This window comes from Elephantulus edwardii, unplaced genomic scaffold (genome assembly GCF_000299155.1).
Source record: "Elephantulus edwardii isolate Elephantulus edwardi_28Jun2011 unplaced genomic scaffold, EleEdw1.0 scaffold00100, whole genome shotgun sequence".
NCBI classification, from domain to species: Eukaryota; Metazoa; Chordata; class Mammalia; order Macroscelidea; family Macroscelididae; genus Elephantulus; species Elephantulus edwardii.
In genome coordinates, this window is record NW_006399850.1 from 10836002 (window position 1) to 10841517 (window position 5516).

At 38.0% G+C, this 5516-nt stretch overlaps 1 pseudogene; it reads left to right on the forward strand.

The window, feature by feature from the left end:
• The first annotated feature begins 1757 nt into the window (after positions 1 to 1757).
• LOC102870421 lies at positions 1758 to 4124 on the forward strand (annotated as a pseudogene).
• The last annotated feature ends 1392 nt before the right edge of the window (positions 4125 to 5516 follow it).

A 5516-nucleotide genomic window follows, 5' to 3' on the forward strand; every position in this document is an offset into this window, starting at 1 on the left:
GGATGTTAACAAAGTATGACTCTGAATGTTCAAAGAGTTTCCTTTTCTAAAAAAAAAGCCAACTTAATTCAGAACATTTATTCCAGAGAATATATTCATAAGTGAAAAATCCAATTTTCAGATGTAAAGTTTCATTACATAGGAAATATCATATTAAATCCAAATAGTTAATCAGCATGTGCTTAGAACCCATTGTCATTAAGTCAATTTCTACTCAGGGTGGCTTCATATGTTATAGGTAAGAATTACTTTATAGCATTTTCATGGCTATAACCTTCACAAAGGCAGATCACCAGGCCATTCTTGTGCAGGATTATTGAGTGAAAAAGAATGATGTTCTACTGTTTTTGTTAGAGTGGAATTCTGGTGTCAAAATCTGTAAGTATTTTGTGCAGCTAAACAAAAGACCATGTCATTCTAAAGAACAAAGATAGCCAATGTCCTTCTATTAAAATTTAAAGCCTTGGAATGTCAATGGAAGGTCCTTATGAAGTGGAATTGACTCAATGGCTGTAAGTAATAGCTTTACTTTTCACACTCCCAACAATGAGAGTTTAACAAATCCTCGCATTATATTTAACTGTTCCATTCTGACATCAGTAACACAGGCAATATTTATTTCTTTGATCCTAAACATCAAGGGTTAAATCAGATGTTATAAGTGAAAAGAGCACTGTTTTTCAGACATTAAATTCAGTCCAAATGCTCAGCAACTAGTAGCAAGTTTAGGAGTTTGTGAGGATGTTCTCACTTCTGGCCTGCTGGCTACAAATTTTATAATTCTTTTCTCCCATTATGCTACTAGTCATAAATACAGATTTTGCCAGCACCCTTCACTTATGATCTGCTGGTTTCCATTATTATCTTAGGCTCACTAACTCACTAGACTGAGTTACAGAATTTACACAAAGTGCTATCCTTATGGTTACAAATTTGCTATAACAAAAAGAATATGAACAAAGGAACACAGAGGGAAAAGATTTAAAATGTTCACAGAATGAAAATCCTATGTCCCTATTTCCCTTGTATATCATCGTCTTTCTCCATCCAGAAAATCCACAATAAATTTCTTTATATTTCTTTACCTACTTGTATTTATTTTTATTATTAGGGTATATGAATATTGACAAGCTATATTTTTTATATTTATTGGTTTATGGACCACTTCTTTTCTAGATTGCCACAGTAAGCTTTCCAAGCTTCAAGAATATATAGGAAAAAAATAAAATTTACAAAGATAGTATTATTTTATGTCCTTCCTCTTTAAAATTACATAAAAAGTTATATGAAAAATCATTTTTATTACATTTGGAATAAAGTTTAGCTTTCATACATGGAATGCATCAATATACATGATTCCATTCTAAATTACTTTCTAAACCTTAGTCCATGAATCTGATAGGCTTTCACAAAAATAATTTTGTTGGTATTCTTTATAACTAATGACTGAGTTTTAGTTTACAAAATATTACCCACAAGTCTTTTTTTACCTTACTGAATTTCATTTATTTTGAAGACTTAATACAGTATCTACAAGCTACATAAATACAGCAGACTAACAGACAAGTATTTTACTAATAGAAGTAAATACCACCCATATACACCTAAGATATAAAATAATTGTGACAAAATGCAAATTATTCCCCAATGTAAACTGCTGATAGACAGGTGTTTAACCCCTAATATCCAACTATAAGGATGATCAGGTATACAAGTATCATAGCTCTGGAAACACTTTTCTGACCCAGCTGAGACTCATGGCTGCACAGAGGATGGGGTCCTGGATGGAAGCTCTTGGCACAGTGGCTCAGCTGAATCTTTGGTATGAGTGCAAGAAAAAAATATTGCTTAAGATTATCCAAAAATGGCTAGAACAATTCATTGACAAAGAATTCCCAGGAATTCAGTGGTGTTTAGAAGGACCATGGCATAAAGGTTATTATTGGAAATGTCAGATGGATCTTGGCTAAAAGCAGAGAATAAAAGAAAAATGTCTATTTGTGTTTTATTGACTGTGTAAAGGCATGTGACTGTGTGGATCCTAACAAATTATGTCCCTCTCCAAGGACCAGTCCCTTCTTGCAACATGTCCAAAGTATGTCAGACAAAGCTTCAGAATCCTTGACTCCAAGGAACATTCTGGCTTCACCCTCTCCAGGACAAGCCTGTTCTCCTAGCAGTCCACGGTATATTCAACACTCTTCTCCAGCACCACAGCTCAAAGGCATCAATTCTCTTTCTATCATCCCCAGTCACTGTCCAACTCACTGATACTTAGCATGTAATTGCAAAGACTATAGCCTGGATCAGGCATACCTTAGTCTCCAGTCTGACATCATTGCTTTCCAGTACTCTTGAAAGTTCCCTCACAGCTGACTTTCCCAATGTGATTCATCCCTTGATTTCCTGGCTCCTGTTACCAAGAGTGTTGACTGTGGAACCAAGTAAACTAAAACTGTTAACTATCTCAATCTTTTCACCATCCATACTAATGCTGTCAATTGGCCCAGTGGTGAGAAGTTTTGTTTTCTTGATGTTGGGCTTCAATCCGTATTGAAGGCTGCAGTCCTTGACCTTCTGTAGCAAGTGCTTCAGGTCCTCCTCAGTTTCATCAAGTAGGGTTGTGTCATCTGCATAAGCCAAGTTATTTATGACTCTTCCATCAATCCTAATGCCACATTCTTCCTCCCACAGCCCAGCATCTTGAATGATCTGTTCTGCATACAAATTGAAAGGGTATGGTGACAAAATATATCCCTGGCAGACCCCCTTTTTGATTTTGAGCCATGCAGTATCTCTTTGCTCTGTTCTGGCAACTGCCTCTTGGTCCAAGTATAGGTATCGCATAAGCAAAATCAAGTTCTACATATGCTGAGCAAATAATTCATTGAGCTGGACTTTGTGAAGAGAAATGTGGCATCAAGATGAGAAGACTAGTCATCAACGTGTGTTATGCAGATGATACAACTTTGCTTGCTGACAGGAAGAGATGTGAAATGGCTTGCTGTAGAAGATCAAGTACTATAGTTTTCAATATGGATTATATCTCAGCTTTAAGAAAACAAAGGTTCTGAGTCAGCAGATGAGTGAGTGAGCAGAGTGGTGGCCCAGGTCACCAAGGGAGGCGGGACGGGGGCAGCATGACAGCCTCTTGCGGCTCCAATACTGGAGCAGCTGGCAGTGTCAGGCTATGGCAGGCCTTCCAGTGGTGTGTTCTAGGTCAATGGCTTCTAAGACTCCAGTTGGATTCATCGGACTGGGAAACATGGAGAACCCAAAGGCAAAGAACCTCATGAAGCATGGCTATCCACTCGTCATTTATGATGTATTCCCTGACGCATGCAAGGAGTTTCAAGATAAAGGTGAACTGGTAGTGTCTTCCCCAGCAGATGTGTAGATGAAAGGCTGACAGAACTACTCCAATGCTTCCCAGCAGCATGAATTCATTAGAAGAAGTTCATCCTGGAGTATATGGCATTCTAAAGAATGTGAAGAAAGGCTCATTATTAATAGATTCCAGCATTATTGATCCTGCAGTTGCAAAAGAATTGGCTAAAGAAATTGAGAAAAATAGAAGTTTTCATGGATGCCCCTGTTTCTGGTGGTGTGGTGGCTGCCCTGTCTGGAAACCTGACATTCATGGTGGGAGGAGTTGAAGAGGAATTTGCTGCTGCCCAAGAGCTTCTGGGATGCATGGGCTCCAATGTGCTGTATTGTGGCACGGTTGGGACTGGACAGGCTGCAAAGATCTGGAACAACATGCTGCTGGCTATCAGTGTGATTGGAACTGTGGAAGCTATGGATCTTGGAATCAGGCTGGACTTGACCGAAAACTATTGCCTAAAATTCTAAATGTGAGCTCAGGATGGTGTTGGTTAGGTGACACTTAGAATCCTGTACCTGGAGTAATGGATGGTGTCCCCTCAGCTAATAACTTCCAGTGTGGATTTGGAACAAAGCTCATGGCTAAGGATCTGGGATTAGCACAAACTCTGCTACAAACACAGAGCACCATCCTTCTGGGCAGCGTGGTTCGTCAGAGCTACAGGACGATGATTGCGAAGGACTACTCAAAGAAAGACTTCTCTGTATTCCAACTTCTGCAAGAGGAAGAGAACCTCTGAGTTTGTCCTTTGGCTGTGGACACTGTTGGAAGTCAATCTCTCGTCTTGGAGCCTCCCTATAAGCTGGTCACAAGTATATGAGTCTAATTAAAGGTCACATGTATGCTTTTAATTGTCCAGTAAATCCTAGTATTTTTCCCCACTTGTTTTAATTGTTCATTCTTTTACAGTATTTTCCAAACATATTTATCTGAATTTCCCCCCCAAAGAAAAACCCACTGATGACTTCTGCTATAACCAGCTGATAGATCTGTTTTTAAAACATTTGATTCCTGAGCATATTCAACCAAATACTTTTTCAACTTGATAAAATACATCTTAAAGGAAATACAATGAATTGATGTGAGCAGGCATGTTAGACTAAAAATTCCCCCTTACATCAGTCATGATTCCTCCTTGCATCCCTCAGGAATTTTGTCCTGTTAGCCAAGAGGTGATATTCCTCCATTAATCAGGTTACTAATTGATTTTCAAAGGAATTAATAAAATGGAAAAATGTGTTACATGTTTGTAATTTGAGCACAGCTAAAATATCTTGGTGTATATGTGTTCCTCTTGTTGCAATTCCCTATACTCAGAAGACTTGGGTTTTTATACATATTTTTCTTCCTTGTACATTACTACATATTTTCGGACTTTAGAAGAACTAGACCTCCTCCAGAGCCAATGATGATATTTGCTTTAGATGATTATTACATTCTAAATACAACCACAGTATTTTGAACTCAAATACATTTCTATACTGATTTTTAAAAAAAAAAGAAAAGAAAGGTCCTTTCCACAGACACAATAGTCAACATCATGATAGATGTAGACTGGATTGAAACTCTCACTGATTTAATCTTGATTGAGTCAACAATCAAATGAGCAGACGTGTTTCATTGGACAAGTCTGTTGTCAGGGAGTTTTGCAAAATACATATGAGCAATAAAATCTGTTTTAAGACTAAGGTGCATGTAATCCACACCATAGTCTTTTCAGTCATCTCTATGCATCAGAGAGCTGGACAATGAGTAAGGATGACAAAGAATTGATCTCTTTGAGTTTTGCTGGAGAAAGGTATTCATTACCTCATGGAATGCCAAAAGAGCACATAGATTTATCCTGGAAAAATGTGTAGCCAGAGTGTTCCTTAGCAACAAAGATAGCAAAGCTTTGTCTCTCATACTTTGGGTATAGTGCTATGCAAGGCTATTTTTTTAAAAGATGTATAAAGTTTGGAAATATTTAGGGCCAGGAAGGAAAGGAAGACCTGAACCAGAGTGACACAGTGACTGCAACTAAAGGCTCAAATGTGCCAGAAATTATGAGAGTGGCCATGGGGAGGACAGTTTTAAGATCCATTTTCCCCAGCGTGATGGAATCATATTTAATGTGGCAGTAGCTAATAAC